Source organism: Ovis aries, chromosome 7 (genome assembly GCF_016772045.2).
Source record: "Ovis aries strain OAR_USU_Benz2616 breed Rambouillet chromosome 7, ARS-UI_Ramb_v3.0, whole genome shotgun sequence".
NCBI lineage: Eukaryota > Metazoa > Chordata > Mammalia > Artiodactyla > Bovidae > Ovis > Ovis aries.
This window is the reverse complement of record NC_056060.1, coordinates 45911244-45929754: the sequence shown is the minus strand read 5'-3', so window position 1 is coordinate 45929754 and position 18511 is coordinate 45911244. Positions and strand designations below refer to the sequence as shown.

At 46.5% G+C, this 18511-nt stretch overlaps 1 protein-coding gene and 1 pseudogene across 10 annotated transcripts in view; both read left to right on the top strand.

Moving 5' to 3' along the window:
- Positions 1 to 636: 636 nt before the first annotated feature.
- Positions 637 to 18511, top strand: part of TLN2 (talin 2) — a 498466-nt gene continuing 480591 nt past the window's right edge. For all 10 annotated transcript variants that reach the window (XM_060417828.1, XM_060417827.1, XM_027971770.2 and 7 more), the window contains exon 1: positions 637 to 772. The gene's annotated coding sequence lies outside the window, so the exon portion shown is untranslated. The remainder of the gene's footprint in view (positions 773 to 18511) is intronic.
- Positions 11926 to 11986, top strand: LOC121820092 (U6 spliceosomal RNA; annotated as a pseudogene).

Here is an 18511-nt window from a genome sequence, read left to right as displayed (position 1 = left end):
CTCATTGTTTCAGGTCACCCTACATTTCCTAATGGCTGTGTAAATTGCAAAGGTATATCATTGACTTTAAGGGCACAGCAGGCAGGAGAAAAATTTCTTCTGCTGAATTTAATAGATTACGCCCCCTCATCCCTAAAAGCCGTTCTCTAAATCCCTAAATGACCTCTGACCTGGTGGGTTTTGGTGTCGGCGTGTGCAACACTTAGAGACAGGGACAATCCTGCTTGGGGTTCCCACCGACAGCATCGCAATAGGACCCCAGAGCCCACCAGGTTCCATGTGTCGGAACCTCACCTCGCTTCCCCTCCGCGGCGGGCCAGCGGTTTGGGGAAGCGCTCTGCGGACCCAGGGATCTCATTCCCCAAGACGGTGCATTCCCTCTCTCTTTACACAGTAGACCCGAGCTCTGCGACAGTTCGGCCGGCGCCTCCCTTTGCCCCCGAAACCTCCCAGCACCGGACGGCTAGCTAGAGACCCAAGAGATGCCCGGTGGAGCCCGTGCCTGCCCAACCTCGGTGCCGCGCTGCGCGGCGGCCGAACCCGAGCCGCGCGGGGCCGCGCCGTCCCCGAGTGATGACGCGCTTCCTGCCCTCCCGGCGCTCCCGGGCCGTGCGCTCGCGCTCGCCCTCGGCTCTTGTTCCGCGCCTGGAGCCAGCGGCGGCGGCAGCGGCTGGGGCGGCTGCGGGAGCCGAGCGGTCGCTGGGCGCGCTGGGGGACGCCGGCTGCACTCCGAGGCAGGCGCTCTGCAATGAGACAGTAAATGCATCCCCCGGTAAGGCGCACGGCTCACTCGGGTTTTCCTCTTCCTCCAGCTGCATGCACGTTGCATGAATTTCTCGTGTCTTTTCCCTCCCCTTTACAGAAGGAAAATGTGGGTGGTTTTCCCCTTCCTTTTGCATCTCGTGAGTGATGCCAATGCAGAAAAAAACCTCGCAAAGCTCCCAGATTTGATGTTCTAGGGAGCTTTATGCAGGAAAATAAAAATAAAATGAAATTAATGCACCTGTCTATTGCACATGTATGTTTCACTGCACTGGACCCGAGCGCGGCGGTTTGCAAACAGCCTCTCAGCCCGCTCCCGAGAGCGGATTCCTAGCCGTGGGCAGCTGGTCCCCTGCGGGGCTCCCCCTGGGTTTCCGGTAACTGGGCTTTGAAAAGCGGCCCCGCCTGCCTGGAGTGTCCCCTCGGCCCCGGTCGGGCCCCCGCGCCGGGAGAGTTGGCGCGGGCGGAGCGGCTTCTTTCCAGCACTGGTCGCCCCGACTCCAGCGCCACTTTGCAAACAAGTCTCCGGCCGGGCTCCGGGTAAAGAGAGCCGGCCGGTGCGGAGATCCTTTCCCAGTCCCGGACTCTCCGACCTGCCGATTCCACGATTCTGTTTTACTTGGCAATCTCGCCACTAGCAAACTGCTTGAAGCTGGGGGACCAAGAGCGAGGGGAGGATTGGGATTCAGTGCCGCCGCTGGCCTCGCGCTGGACCAGGGGCGCCCTCTCCTTCCTTCGCCCCAGGAGCTGAAATTTCGCCCCCGTCGGGAGTCGGGGGTCCCGGACACCGGCATTTCGGGATTCCCCAAGGGGACCGAGGAGCGACGTTCGAGGGCGCCATATTTTCAGTGGGTCTTGGCTACCGAGGGGAGTGGGCGAACAGCTGGTGGGCCGGGGGGAGAGCGCGGCGCCCCGGCAGGAGAGGCTGGAGCGGTTTTCCTCGGGAAAGTTTGTGCGCCCAGGCCGGCACGGAGGCGGCTCCACAGGGCGCGCACCGCGCCTGTCCTCGCAAGGGCGCGCGGGCTGCAGCGCGTCGCCAGGCCGGCCCGCCGGGGTTGAGGGCCGAGAGCCGCCGTCAGAGACTGCGCGCTCTGCTCGCCTCGTTCCACGGTCCCGCCGAGACGCCGCGGTCGGGCTCCGAGGCGCAAGGAACACGCCCCTCTCCTGCGGCCGCGGCCGCCGGGGCGCTCTGCTGGAGCCGTGCGCTTGACCGCTTTCCCCGACCGGGCGCCGGTGCGGACCGTCTTGGCGGCGCCAGGACCCTCCTGGGTGCCCATCAGAGCGCGGGAGCTCACTCCCAGCGTAGAGGAGGAGCCCCGGTTATCGTCCATGGTTTGCGGTGACCCCGTGGCGGAAGACCAGCCCGAGCCTCCTCTCGCCTCTCTGGCTGCGGCCGCGACAGCAGCAGCGCCCGCGGCTGCGTGCTCGGCTCTCGCCGCGGTGCTAGCTGGCGGAGGCGAGGTCAGGGGGACATTTCCAGAAGTTGGGGTTTCAGGGGGATGCGTGGGGAAACTTGGGTTTTTGCTGCCCGTGAAGAACCCAGGTGACTTGGGAAAAGGAGATTGATTCAGAATGCCTGTTTCGTGGTGAAAACTAACCTCTTGCTATTTCTAGACGATGAGAGGGGAATGAGCGGAAGTGTTGGTGTTGTACGAGACGCATTTAAAGACGCGAGAGTAGGGGGGTGTTCTGGAAAACTGGACCCCCAGATATAATAAATTACAAGCAGCTCGGTGCTCTAAATACTACTGAACTTTGGCTTCTGATAGAACCCGGGGTGCTGAGTGGTGACATTCGTCAGGTTGAGCGCTATTCTTTCTTCAGAGCTTGGAGTTGGCGACTTCTCGGGAGGGGGGCGGTGGGGAAATCTTTACTTTTGAGATAGATTGTGATCTCTGCTTTGTGAAGGGGCAGGGGAAGGGCGAGTTGGCTGACTTACAGTTCACTGGCAGGAACGTGCCAGCCTTTTTCCTTGGCGAGAGAAATGATGCCATAGTATTGAGGTCATGTCAGCACTTTGGGGCTTCATCATTGGAAAGGCTTCAAGGGATCACTGAGAGCATGTGGGGGAGGGGGGAGGCATTCATCTCAGAGATGTGCCCTGTGATGTCAGGATTTAGGCTGCCCTTACGTCTGTCCGCTTCAATAAATACTTATCCAGTGAGAATGTCAGGCATTGAATTTCCAACATTTTATCTTCCTTGTTGGCTGATTTGGGGTATCTATGCAAAAACCGGAAGGGGCCGTGGATGTGACAAGGCACATGACCTTGAGAGAGGAGGGATACCTGCAGAAATGCTAATTTTGTTTTCACTGAGCCCTAGAACTGTGGAGAACAACCTAAGCCTAAGATACATTTTTCTAGAATTAGCGTAATTAATTTAGGAGAGAATCAAATTAGTTGCTGAAAGCCTCCATCCCTTTTGTAAACTTCCCAGTCTTAGAAGTGGTATCTTGAATCGGAAAGCACAGGGCTCCTCAGATTGGGGAAGTCCTTGGATTCTCTCTGCCTTTGTGCCCACTCAGGTCATCAAGGAGTACTGAAGAATTATTAGAGTTTCTGTTTTTGGCATTGATGTGCTTTTACCTCCAAAGGGAAAGTGCACTTTTAAAACTTGGCCCTGTTCATTGAGGTATTGGGAATATTCTTTATAGGCATAGGTTTATTTATATGGGTTTTGAATTCACCTACTGTTAAATCTACTTGTTTGGGGATTTTCAAACAGTATTCCCTAAAGTATTTTTAAGCAAAGTCAGGTTTTAGAGGCGTGTGTGTGTTATTTGCTTTAGTCTAGTTTCTTTTATTTGGAGAAGGAAATGGCAACCCACTCCAGTGTTCTTGCCTGGAGAATCCCAGGGACAGAGGAGCCTGGTGGGCTGCCGTCTATGGGGTCGCACAGAGTCGGACACGACTGAGCGACTTAGCAGCAGCAGCAGCAGCAGCAGTTTCTTTTATAGCTCAAATTATGCTGATTCCCCCATTCCTCCTCCCCCTGTTACCAGCAGATCATTTGTTTCCAAGAGCAGTTACGGATGGTTATAGGTGGTGAACAATTTAAATTTTTACCAACTGCTCAGAAAAAAAAAAGTCTAAAGATGTATTTATTCATCTTAGTATTGTGCTTTATAACTATATATATGTCATTTTTTTGTGCATGTGCTAAACATTACATAATAAAAATCTAAAAGAAGTGTTCTCAATAAAGCTAAAATTAAAAATTAAAAAAGTTTCATTATAAACCCTTGTATCTTCATTCCTAAATTTACTGCCTCAATATTTGTTTTTTTTTATGCCTCTCTTAACAAAGGGTTACAAATTGTGCTTTGTTGCCTCTTGCCTGATTCTTATTATAACTTCTTGGCTTGATCAAAGTTCCTGCAATATTTTCCTATTAAGATTTTATAACTTCAAGAGGTTAGAAATGCCTATTCGTTTTGGAAAATTGCCTGTCAAGTAACTATGTGGTGTGTGTGGTGTGGTGTGTGTGTGTGGCATGCCCGGACTCTTGGGACAGTGTCTAAAACTTGTGACATCTGACATTACTACTCCAGAACTTTTGAGTCATAGTGTTTTCTTGGAGGTTTTGAGGTGGTGAATTAGCCAATACAGGAAGTACTAAAAAAGAGTTAAGTAATTCAAAGTTATTTTTATGGGTTAAAAAAAAAATTAAAGACAAGAAGGAAAACTTAATAAGCAGGACCAGAATTACAGCTTAACATATACCCAAATGGTGCCTTTTTAATTACAGTACTTTCCCCCAGAACTTTTTAATCCTATTACTCTTATATTTAATAAGGAGACTAGTTAAAATATAAGCCAAACAGAACTATTACAAATAATGGGGATAAATGCTGGGTATAACCAGATGTTTTGCCTAAAGTTAAAAGAGTTAAGGAGTCTGAACTGTATCAAACTCCTGTAGGCTGTCCTCAATCCCCTTCCTCAATAAGCAGGAAATTTTCAAAGGCAAAAAAATCTTGGATGGCAGTGGAGACAACAAGAACAAAATGTTTAAGGTAGACTTCATCTGTCTTTTGACCAAGCCTGTGGCTTAGTGGCAGGTGGCACTTGGTTTTGAGAGCCTTTGTTTATGTACCACCCAGAGCTATGAATCAAGACAGCTTCTTTGCCACCCTTTCACAGTGGATTGTTAGTCAGTGCTAGGACAATGTTTTGTTTTTCCGTTAACCAACAATTAAATTTCATCCAAAGTGATATTGTTCTGAATATGTAGAACAGGACATGAATATTTGTATTTCCTTTTTACTCTTTTAGCTGCACTCCTAACAAAATTTTCTAAGTGTGCTATTCACTTATTCAGTAATTGCTTTTGAGGGTTTATTGTGTAGTTAGACATTTCCTGGCCTCACCCCACACATCCAGATCCTAGAGCATGATCTTTTATACTTTATGCATCTTGTAGAGTGGGGGGTGGGGGAGGGTAATAGTGTGAGATTAAACAGTACTTGAAGGATTACACAATCAAAGATATGCAAAGGATGCGAACAGGCAATTCTCAAGGGGTACAAATGGTCATAACCATGTGAAAAGATTCTCATAACACATCATGGTCAGGGAAATGCAAATTAAAAAGCCAAGAACTGTTAGTGTTCTGTTCATCCAATTAGTGCGTGTTTAAAAGGTTGGTAACATCCTCTGTTAGGTGGGTTGGGGGCGACCCTCAGACTCTCGGTGGGAGTCTGAATGGGTGCAACCTTGTGGGAAAGCAGGCAGTTTCAGTGACAGTTTGGAATGTGTGTATTTGTGTATGCTGTCGAATATTTGGAATCCTTTCTTACAGAAGTAGAAACAGCATGTAGGCATCTGTGTGTGAGGATGTTTGTTGCCAGATTACTACAGTAAATAAGCTAGAAGAGTATGAGTTTCCATCAGTAGGATGAATATATAGGGTCCATATATATATGGACCCTCTCATCCATATATAGAGAGATTATTTGTGAAGGATGTCTATGATATACTACATGTAAATAAAATCAAGTTGCCAAGTATCAAATGTGGTATGATACTATTTCTGATTTAAAAAAGAAGCTCCATGTGTATGACCTTGAAGAAAGATATGGAAGGACACATAAAACCTAACATTGTTTAAAATTAGCTGTGGAGCAGAGGGGTGATTAATTTGCTCCCTATACGCCTTGAATGGTTTACTTGCCTAAACATTCAGGCTTTTTTTATATGAAAACATTTAAAAGTATTATTTGGTTAATGAATAGGAAATTTGTCTGGAACCATTTTAGAAACAAAAACTGGGCAATATTCTGTTTTTATTTTTATTTTTTTCCTGATCCATTCTGCAGCAATCTCTTGTCTCTTTGGAAACTTTCAATTATCTTCTAAAATTCTGAGATTTCCCAACTTTAAGTGAAATCCTTCAGTATAAGCCTTGGCTTCCAGAAGAGCTATTTACCACCCTCCCAGGAGGGTGAAACCCTTTTCCTTGACTTTCTTTGATCCCATTCAGAAGGTAGAGGGGAGGTCTTCTGGCCAACTGGAGAGTCTTCCAGGAGCATGTCCTCAAACTTGGTTTTCCTGAGCCTGAGAGAGAGAGACGTGAGTGTGTTAGTTGCATAGTCATGTCAGACTCTTTGCAACCCCGTGGATTGTAGCCCGCCAGGCTCCTCTGTCCGTGGAATTCTCCAGACAAGAATGCTGGAGTGAGTAGCCATGCTCTTCTCCAGGGCATCTTCCCGATCCAGGGACTGAACCCGGATCTCCTGCATTGCAGGCAGATTCTTTACCGTCTGAGCCACCAGGGAAGCCCAGAGAGTTGCTGCTAAATGATTCTACTGGCATTTGAATCCCGGTCTCCATCCACACTATCTTTAGCTTAGCTGATTGTTCTACCTGTGTACCATTTTCAATTCTTCCCCTAGATGTGTTTTTTGAAACTTGATAGTATTTGAGTTCTTGGCAGTCACTACAAAAAAAAAATAAAACTTTCAAAAGCAGTGGAACCTCCATTCACATTTTTAAAAGTACATATCACATGACTCTGAATGCTGGTGGGACACTCAGAATCTCAACCGCTTGGAAGCCAGGGCTGTGCTGCAAATTTGAAAACTGTGCTTTAGATTCAGTGGTTTCCAGGTGTGAATGCCTCAGAATCCCCTGGACAGTGAAAGTGTTAGTTGCTCAGTAATGTCTGACTCTGTAAGACCCCATGGACTATAGCCCACCAGGCTTCCCCATCTGTGGGAAGGATATATCTACACAAGGATGCTGGAGTGGGTAGCCATTCCCTTCTCCAGGAGATCTTCCCAAACCAGGGATTGAACCCAGGTCTCCTGCATTGCAGGCAGGAGATGGTGATTCTTCACTATCAGAATCACCTTGCTGCTAAGTCACTTCAGTCATGTCCGACTCTGTGCGACCCCATAGAAGGCAGCCCACCAGGCTCCCCTGTCCCTGGGACTCTCCAGGCAAGAACACTGGAGTGGGTTGCCATTTCCTTCTCCAATGCATGAAAGTGAAAAGTGAAAGGGAAGTCGCTCAGTCGCGTCCAACTCTTCGCGACCCCATGGACTGCAACCTACCAGGCTCCTCCATCCATGGGATTTTCCAGGCAAGAGTACTGGAGTGGGGTGCCATTGCCTTCTCCAGAATCACCTTGAGGACTTGTTAAAAAAGAATCACCTTGAGGACTTGTTAAAACCCGCTTTGTTGAGCCACAGTTTTAGATTCTGTAAGTCTTGGGTAGGGCCTGATAATTTGCATTTTTAACAAGTTCGCAGATGACACTGATCTTCCTGGTCCTGGACCATACTCTGCAAACCACTGTTGTAGGGGAACAGCTTCTTGTGTTTTGCAGCTGTTATGTTCTTGTCCAGCCAGTGCTCTACCCTTTCATGGATGAAAGTTACAATGCCAATCGAGGCAGATTAACTCAGTTTTATCAGTTTCAACGAGCTGAGAAGAAGAATTATTTGAGTTACTTTACTGAACTGTTGTCTGTATCCGTTGTAGGTGTTTGGGGATGTACTGATGTTTCATCCATGGATGTGTGGTTAATCAGCAGTGAAAGTCAGAGTTCAGGTTTATGTTAAATATTCCGTAGTGGATTCTCACAGGAGAGCAGAGAAGCCTATTAGTCTCTGGTTCCTGTTTTTTTGTTTTTCGTCATACACCCCTGGAGGGTGGACCTCTTCTGTAGGGTTCTCCACCCTAGCCACATGTTGGGATCACTTGGGGATGTTGATTTAGTTGGTCTGGATGGGGCCTGGACATTGGTGGGTAAGTTCTCCAGGTAATTCTAATATGTAGCTGGGGTAGAGAATATGCATCTATAGTCCTCAGGGTCACTTTGCCTCATTCTTTGAAGATGGTGTTCATCTCGACCACAGTCCCTTCTCTGATAAACATTTTTGGTAACTTGGGCATCTATATAGATTGTCCACCCAACTCAGTCCTTTGACCAGCTCTCTTTTAGTTATCCTTTCTTCTGTCTACTTCAGCCATCCTTCCCACAGTTATTCTTAGACTGCTGGTTCTTAGCAGTTTTGCCACCCAGAGGCTATTTGGCAATGTCTAGAGACATTTTGGAGAAGGCAATGGCACCCCACTCCAGTACTCTTGCATGGAAAATCCCATGGGTGGAGGAGCCTGGTAGGCTGCAGTCCATGGGGTCGAGAAGAGTTGGACACGACTGAGCAACTTCACTTTCACTTTTCACTTTCATCCATTGGAGAAGGAATTGGCAACCCACTAAAGTGTTCTTGCCTGGAGAATCCCAGGGACGGAGGAGCCTGGTGGGCTGCCTTCTATGGGGTTGCACAGAGTCAGACACGACTGAAGCGACTCAGCAGCAGCAGGAGCAGCAGAGACATTTTAGGGCTTTCCGGGTAGCTCAGTGATGAGCAATCTGCCTGCCAATGCGGGAGACGCAGTAGACCTGGGTTCGATCCCTGGGTCAGGAAGATTCCCTGGAGGAGAAAACTGCAACCCACTCCAGTATTCTTGCCGGGAAAATCCCATGGACAGAGAAGCTTGGCGGGCTACAGTCCATGGGGTCTCAAAGAGTCAGACACGACTGAGCAACTCAACACACAGGCATGCAGAGACATTTTTGTCTGTCACACCTTGAGGGGACACAAAAGTGCTGCGGGTATTCCGTGAGTAGAGGCCGGGGATGTTGTCAAACACTGTATAATGCACTCCCCCACTACCCGCCCCCCTACATACGTAGAGAATTTCATGGTCTCAAATGTAAGCAGTGTCATGATAGAGAAACCTTGCCCTGGTGTCCTGGGGGAGTTTTTTATTTTTTAAACCCCGATTTATAGGAGAAATACATCTTATGTGATGACCCAATGCAAATATACGTACAACTGAACCAAGTTTCACAAAACAGTGTCTACGCTTACTAGGTGTAATGTAGTCACATGCTTTTTATTTTGTCTCATTAAAAATTGCTGGCCATGACCCACTAAATTGATTTTATTACCCACTAAACTTGCAATCACAAGTGTAGACCTTATCATTACCAATAACTGTACCTCCGTCAAAATCTTGATAAGCATTCCCATCTGACCCTCGCCTTTTCTCTTTCGCCTGATTTCTGTTATTACCCCAGTGCACCCAGCCTGCACCCTCCAAGGGGCTCTGACCTGGTGACCCTTGCACTTCTTCATCCTCTAACACCCTTATTATCTATTCCTACTATGCCCCACCCTCAACCCTCACCCCAAGGTACTTGCCTACACCCCCCAACTTCTTTGACTGTTTCTCCCTTCATCTTACTTTCCTAGGAAAACCCCATCCTCTGTCCACCCTGCTCCTGCCTCAGGCTGATGAACCTGGCTGGAGAAAACCAGCCATCTGCATCGTCTCACTTTTTATTTATGACCATAAGCCTCCAGACGGACTCTTGGCACTGCAGAGCCCACTATGTTTCTGTCCCCACCTCACTGGCAGCTGATGACTTGGCTTATTTCACTGAGAAAAAGGAAGAAGGTGGGAAGTCGTTTCATCATTTCCTGATGCTAAATCTGCTAGCCTACCTGCACTGTAGCCGCACAGCACCGGAGCCTGCTCCCTGTCGGCATGCAAGGCTCTCACTCGTGCATGAATCTTCTTTCCCTTCCACACCATCAGCTTTCTCCCACTGATGGATCATCTCCATGAGAAACATACTGTAGTCTCTCTCGTCCTTAGGGGAAAAGTAGCACCAACAGAACACTCTTAGCCCTATATCCCAGTTGACGGTTCTCCCAAGTCCTCTATTCTCCCTTGGAGTCCGTATCTTCCAAAAGAATTGTCGTCCATTCTGTTCCATTTCCCTCTCTCATTCTGTCTTGAACCCACCAGTTTGGCTTCTGTCCCATCCCTTCAGCGAAAGCACGCTTCTCCAGGCGCCAGTGATGCCTGGTGGCCAGCGCTTAGTTGTCGTTGCCTGCGGCCTCGGCAGCAGGGAGCCGGCTCTCTCTTTGGCTGTCTTCACTCGGCTTCTGCACCACGGCCCTCACCTGGTTGTCCTCCTACACTCAGGCTGTTCCAGCTCCTGCTCTGCTGCTGGATCTCCTCCCCTGGCTTCTGAAAGTGGGGGCTGTTCTCTCACACTTCACTTGACTTCGGAGTCTGTTCCAGTATCACCTCCTTAGAGGTCTTCCCAGCTCCCTCTGGTCCCTGCTCTCAGCCTCTTCCTTGTTTTCATATCATGTGTCATTCCCTGATAACCGGCATACCTAGGAGACAGTGTAGCTTCCGTCCCAGCCCCTTGGAGGGTGAATATTAAACTGAGTCATACAAAGTTTCTGGTTTCCTAGAGTATATTTATACTATACTATAAAGTAATGCTCAAAATTCTCCAAGCTGGGCTTCAACAATATGTGAACCGTGAACTTCCTGATGTTCAAGCTGGTTTTAGAAAAGGCAGAGGAACCAGAGATCAAATTGCCAACATCTGCTGGATCATCGAAAAAGCAAGAGAGTTCCAGAAAAACATCTATTTCTGCTTTATTGACTATGCCAAAGCCTTTGACTGTGTGGATCACAATAAACTGTGGAAAATTCTGAAAGAGATGGGAATACAGACCACCTGACCTGCCTCTTGAGAAATCTGTATGCAGGTCAGGAAGAAATAGTTAGAACTGGACATGGAACAACAGACTGGTTCCAAATAGGAAAAGGAGTGCATCAAGGCTGTATATTGTCACCCTGCTTATTTAACTTATATGCAGAGTACATCATGAGAAACGCTGGACTGGAAGAAGCACAAGCTGGAATCAAGATTGCTGGGAGAAATATCAATAACCTCAGATATGCAGATGACACCACCCTTACGGGCAGAAAGTGAAGAGGAACTAAAAGCCTCTTGATGAAAGTGAAAGTGGAGAGTGAAAAAGTTGGCTTAAAGCTCAACATTAAGAAAACGAAGATCATGGCATCCAATCCCATCACTTTGTGGGAAATAGATGGGGAAACAGTGGAAACAGTATCAGACTTTATTTTTTTGGGCTCCAAAATCACTGCAGATGGTGACTGCAGCCATGAAATTAAAAGATGCTTACTCCTTGGAAAAAAAGTTATGACCAACCTAGATAGCATATTGAAAAGCAGAGAGACTACTTTGCCGACTAAGGTCCGTCTAGTCAAGGCTATGGTTTTTCCTGTGGTCATATATGGTTGTGAGAGTTGGACTATGAAGAAGGCTGAGCGCCAAAGAATTGATGCTTTTGAACTGTGGTGTTGGAGAAGACTCTTGAGAGTCCCTTGGACTGCAAGGAGAATCAACCAGTGCATTCTGAAGGAGATCAGCCCTGGGATTTCTTTGGAAGGAATGATGCTGAAGCCGAAACTCCAGTACTTTGGCCACCTCATGCGAAGAGTTGACTCATTGGAAAAGACTCTGATGCTGGGAGGGATTGGGGGCAGGAGGAGAAGTGCATGGCAGAGGATGAGATGGCTGGATGGCATCACTGACTCGATGGACGCGAGTCTGAGTGAACTCCGGGAGTTGGTGATGGACAGGGAGGCCTGGTGTGCTGCAGTTCATGGGGTCGCAGAGTCGGACATGACTGAGCAACTGAACTGAACTGATAGTCTATTATAGTATATAGGCTATATGTAGTATATAGTATATTATAGTAATTAGGCTTCCCTGGTGGCTCAGATGGTAAAGAATCTGCCTGCAATATGGGAGACCTGTGCTCGCTTCGGCAGCACATATACTAAAATTGGAACGATACAGAGAAGATTAGCATGGCCTTAAAGAATAGCTAGTAGGAAGCTGTTGTATAGCACAGGGAGCTCAGCCTGGTGACAACCTAGAAGAATGGGACTTGTGGGGCGAAAGAGATTAAGAGGCAGAGCCTATATGTATACTTATGACTGATTCACATTATTGTAAGGCAGAATCTAACATAATATTGTAAAGCAATTGAGTTTGATACTTGGGTTGAGAAGATCCCATGAAGAAGGAAATGGCAACCCACTCCAATATTCTTGCCTGGAGAATTCTATGACAGAGGAGCTTGGGTGCAGTCCATGGGGTCACAAAGAGGCAGACATGACTGAGCTATTGACACTTTCACTTTCATAGTCTAAAAGTGTGCAGTAGCATTGCATCAGGAGAAGGCAATGGCACCCCACTCCAGTACTCTCCCCTGGAGAATCCCAGGGACGGGGGAGCCTGGTGGCCTGCCGTCTGTGGGGTCACACAGAGTTGGACACAACTGAAGTGACTTAGCAGCAGCAGCAGCATTGCATCTAAAAAACACCAATGTACATATCTTAATTAAAAATGACTTTATTGCAGAAAAGTGCTATCCATCCTCTGAGTCTTCAGAAAGTCTTTTTTTTTTTTTTGCTGGTGGAGGGTCTTACCTTGATGTTGATGGCTGCTAACCTATTTGGGAGGTGATGGCTGAAGGTTGGGGTGGTTGTGACCACATCTTAAAATAAGACAACAATAAAGTTTGCCACATTGCTTGACTCTTCCTTTCATGAATGATTTCTGTAGCAGGCAGTGCTGTTTGATAGCATTTTACCCACAGCAGAGCTTCTTTCAGAATTGGAGTCAGTTCTCTTAAACCGTGCTGCTGCTTTTTCAACTGAGTTTATGTCATATTCTGAATCCTTTGTTGTCATTTCAGTAACCTTTACAGCATATTTATGAGGAGGAGATCCCATCTCAGGAAACCACTTTCTTTGCTCATGCATAAGAAGCAGTTCCTCATTCATTCAAGTTTTCTCATGAAATCAAAGCAATTCAGTCACATCTTCAGGCTCCACTTCAAATTCTAATTCTCTTGCTGTTTCTACCACATCTGCAGTTACTTTTTCCACTGAAACCTTGAACCTTCAAGGTCATCCCTGAGAGTTGGAATCAGCTTCTTCCAGATTCCTGTTAATGTTGTTATTTTGACCTCTTACCATGAATCATGAATGTTCTTAATGGTATTTAGACTGGTGAATCCTTTCCAGTAGGTTTTCAGTTTGTTTTGCCCAGATTTATCAGAGGAATCACTGTCTAGGGCGTTTGCAGCCTTATAAAATGCAATTCTTACAAGAATAAGACTTAATAGTTGAAATGACTCCTTGATCCATGGGGTACAGAATGGCTGTAAACATGAAAAACATTCATCTCACTGTACGTCTCCATCAGAGCTCTTGGATGACTGGGTGCTTTGTCAATGAGCGGTAATATTTGAAAAGAAATTTTTTCTTTTTGTGGGCAGTAGGTCTCAACAGTGGGCTTAAAATATTGAGTAAGCTGTGTTGTAAACTGGGTGTGCCGTAATCCAGGCTTTGTTGCTTGCTACATTTACAGAGCACAGGCAGAATAGCTTGAGTCTTTTTCTTAAGGGCTCTAGGATTTTTAGAATGGTAACTGAGTATTGGCTTCAACTCCAAGTCATCCTCTGCATTAGCCCCTAAAAAGAGAGTCAACCTGTCCTTTGCAGAGCCAGGCATTGACTTCTCTCTAGCTACGACAGTCTTAAGTGACGTCTTCTTCCATATATGACTGTTTTATCTATATTGAACAATCTGTTGTTTAGTGTAGCTGCCTTCATTAATGATTTTAGCTAGATCGTCTGGCTATCTTGCTGCAGGTTTTGCATCAGTACTTGTCGCCTCATTTTGCACTTTTATGTGATGGACACAGCTTTTTCCCTTTTTGAACCTCACTCACCAATTTCTGCTAGCTTCAAGCTTTTCTCCTACAGCTTCCTCACCTCTCTCAGCCTTCCTGGAATGGAGGAGAGTTAGAGCCTTGCTTTGAATTAAGCTTTGGCTGAAAGGAATGTTGTGGCTGGCTTGATCTTCTATCTAGACTGATAAAACTTTCTCCATGTCAGCAATAAAGCTGTTTCCCTTTCATATCATTTGTCTGTTTGCTGAAGTAGTACTTTCAATTTCCCTTAAGAACTTTTCCTTCGCAATCATTCACAGCTTGGCTGTTCGGCTCAAGAGACCTCACTTTTGGCCTGTCTGGGCTTTTGACACGCCTTCCTCGCTCAGCTTAATCATTTCAAGCTTCTGATTTAAAGTGAGAGATGTGTGACTCTTCCTTTCACTTGAACACTTAGAGGCTTTTGTAGGCTTATTAATTGGCCTAATTTCAGTATTGTGTCTCAGAAAATAGTGAAGCTGGAGGAGAAGGAGAGAGACGAGGAGCTGCTGGTTGGCGTAGCAGCCAGAACACATTTATTAAGTTCGTCATCTTATTTGGGTGCAGTTCATGGTGCCTGCCAACAATTATAATTGTTGCATCAAAGATCAATGATCACACATCACCTTAACAAATATAATTATATGGAAAAAGTTTGAAATATTGTGAGAATTACCAAAATGTGATGCAGAGACAGGAAATGAGCAAATGTTTTTTGGAAAGATGGTCCTGATAGACTTGCTCAACACAAGGTTGCCACAGACATTCAATTTGTAAAAATAGTGGCATCTGCAAAGCTCAGTAAAGCTAAGTGCAGTAACATGAGGTCTGCCTGTATTACATACATGATTCACTGCTTGCCTGTCTCATGGCACTAGAATGTAAGCTCGTGAGAGAAACCATCTATTGTACTCTGTCCACAAGAGTCAAACTACATCTGGCACATGGTAGATGATCAACAACAAATTTTTTTTTTATTGAAATGTAATTGATTTACAGTGTTGTGTTAATTTCTGCTATACATCTAAGTGATTCCGTTTTATATATATATATATATATATATATATATATATATATATATGCACATTTTTTTCCATACTCTTTTCCATTATGGTTTATCATAGGATATTGACTGTAGTTCCCTGTGCTGTGTGGTAGGACCTTGTTTATCCATTCTCTTTGTACTAGTTTGTATCTGCTAATCTCAGACTTTTGGTCCATTCCCCCCGCCCCCCATCTCCCACTTGGCAGCTACAAGTCTGTTCTTTGTGAGTCTGTCTCTGTTTCATAGATAGGTTCATTCAACAACAACAAAAAAATGTGAGTAATTGGTGAGGAAAACTTGTTGATTATAGAGTTAGCCTTGTGTGAGGAAAAATTGTTTTCCAGATTGGAGTTAAGGAAGAGAGTAGTGTTGAGGTAGGAAAGCGGCGTCTCTTGGGGACGGTATTTCTTAGGTCATGTGCTGAGAGTTAGGGAGTTCAAGCGCTGAATGAATGAAGCCTACCCTTATTAAATACTTGTTGAGTGGTGGAAGGCACCTGCTGAGGACAGCTAGACCGAGACAAATGGCTGCCTCTCCCTTTTATCTCTGAAGAGGGGCTCTTAAGTGGTCTGCTTGCTAACTTGCCGCTGCGTTGAAGACGTAAGTTCACTTGTCTTAAGTGTTTATCATTGACCTCAATGTTCTGGTGAATTGTTTTGGTTCATCACTTGTCCCCAGAGTCCACTCGACCACACGGAAGGACGTCTCTTTTTTCCTCGCACAGTGTTTGAGGCCCTCGCAGAGTGAATTCCTGAAGATGGGTGAAGGGTTCTGTGCTTCCCTCTGCACTGCTCTCTCAGCCTCCAGACTCTGTGTGTTTAAATCAAGGCCCTGTCTTCTCTCTATTTGCATGCTTCACGACTACCCATTTAATTACTTGGCATCCGTGTCCAGGACCTAGTTTGATGTAAGTGGAGATATTTCCTGAGTGTAGCCCGAGGTCATGCATGGCAAATCTTCCAAGAAGAGAGGGGCTTATTCCTGGGTTTGAGAGATTACATCAAGGGCACTTTAAGAGGCTTAATCTTCTCCTTGAAGGGCTCTGCATTGGGCTTAGCATCTGTCACTCCTGGGCCCTCCCCATGGGGTGAAGGAGCTCTTCCTGTGGGTAAGATGTCAGCCACGAGCAGCCTGATGTGGACCACAAGGTCCTTGAGTCTAGTACTTCCAGGAAGAAAGAATGATGTCTTTGTGGGACATCTTTATTTTTATTATCAGTGTTTTATATTAATTTATTTATTTTTAAAAGGGAGCTTGAGTGGTTCTAGGTCAGCCTTTCTCCTTGACAGGGACAGAACTGAATCCCAGAGGATGTCCCTGATGGGGTCACTTGGCACAACTGGCTCTGAATTCCCACCTTCCTGACCACCACAGCCTCCATTTTCTGGGATGTCCAGGTGGACCCTCACTTTAATTCATGACTATGATTCTAGGCTCTAGGCGTGTGTCATAATCACCAGGGGGGACTTCCCTGGTGGTCCAGTGGCTAAGACTCTGTGCTCCCAATGCAGGGGACCTGGGTTTGATTCCTGGTCAGGGAACTAGATCCCACACACTGCAACTGGAAGATCTCGCATGGTGCAGTGGAGATTGGAAATGCCGAGGGCTGCAACTAAGACCCAGCACAGCCAAATACATAAATAAATATTTTTAAAAAGTCACCAAGAAAACTCCTTAAGCATGCTCATTCTGCTAGTTCCCAGACTCCCCTCGATTTGGGATCTCGGCGAGCAGGACCTGGACACTGTTTCCAGTAGTCACGTATGGATGTGAGAGTTGGACTGAAAGAAGGCTGAGCACCAAAGAATTGATACTTTTGAACTGTGGCGTTGGAGAAGACTCTTGAGAGTCCCTTGGACAGCAAGGAGATCAAACCAGTCAATCCTAAAGGAAATCAATCCTGAATATTCATTGGAAGGACTGATGCTGAAGCTGAAGCTGCATTACTTTGGCCACCTGATGCCAAGAGCCAACTCATTAGAAAAGACCTTAATACTGGGAACAATTGAGGGCAGGAGGAGAAGGGGGCGACAGAGGATGAGATGGTTGGATGGCATTATCGACTCGATGGACGTGAGTTTGAGCAAACTCCAGGAGATGGTGACAGACAGGGAGGCCTGGCGAGCTGCAGTCCTTGGGGTCGCAGAGTTGGACATGACTGAGCCGCTGAACCACAAAGGGAGCCTCCTAGGAGAGGTTGCCCAGGAAGGGTGTGAAGGGGGTAAAAGCAGCCAGGGCCTTGGGGACAGCTGCCCCGCAGGGGTGATGCTTGCCAGCCTTGCACTCTAGACAGGCGTGGCTTCTTCCTGAGGCTGTGTAATCATTGCAACCAGGCCAATCCGCTCTTCTCTCTCCCACACTCCCTCTGCTTCTGACTGTGATCTTGTGGGGTTCTGGTTGTAATCCATATTAGCAGGACTGTATATTTTCTTTGGGAGCATTTTCCAATGTGTTTTGCTACTTAGACAAGAATGAAAGCTATGTTCGGTTTGAGAGGATCATGTCCCGAGGGTTTTTATGGGTCCTCTTGTTTAGGGTCTCTGGGTGCCTGCATGTTGAAGGTAACTTACCAGCTCTCAGACCACTGGAAGTGAAAAGCTGCCCATAGGTGCTGATGGAAGAAAAAAAGGGAGTGTGATTGGCAGTGTAAGGTGGGTTTGCACCGTTTTATGAGAATGAAAAATCACTTGCTTGCTCTCAGGCTGGTGAACTTCCAGAAGTGTTGGAGCTCTGAGTTTGTGACAGTTGCTACAGGTCCCAGACTGTGATGCCTTGTCCCTCAAGAGCTGGGTGTCTGATGGTCCTGAGAAGTAGAGTATATATAATTGTATGAATATACCTGATGAAGATATGAGAACAAGCCCTGTGGAATCTGAGATGCATAAGGTGGTCAAATGTCCCTCGTGGAAGGAGCCAGAGAAGAGCACTTTGCTCTTGGATTGGAACCTGACAGATTGAGTTTGTTAAGGCCCCCTCATCACCATGACACAGGCTAGTGGCTTCAAAGCAGAAATTTACTGTCTCAGTTTCAGAAGCTAGAAGTTGGAGATCAAGGTGCTTGCAAGAGTTGGTTCCTACTGAGAGCTGTGTTTAGTTCAGTTCAGTCGCTCAGTCTTGTCTGACTCTTTGCGACCCCATGGGCTGCAGCACGTCAGGCTTCCCTGTCCATCACCAACTCCTAGAGTTTACTCAAACCCATGTCCATTGAGTCGGTGATGCCATCCAACCATCTCATCCTCTGTCGTCCCCTTCTTTTCCCGTCTTCAGTCTTTCCCAGCAGCAGGGTCTTTTCAAATGAGTTATATCAAAGTATAACACCAAAGTATTGGAGTTTCAGCTTCAACATCAGTCCTTCCAATGAATATTCAGGACTGGTTTCCCTTAGGATGGACTGGTTGGATCTCCTTGCAGTCCAAAGGACTCTCAAGAGTCTTCTCCAACACCACAGTTCAAAAGCATCAATTCTTCTGCGCTCAGCCTTCTTTATAGTCCAACTCTCACATCCATACATAACTACTGGGAAAAACCATAGCCTTGACTAGACAGACCTTTGCTGGCAAAGTAATGTCTCCGC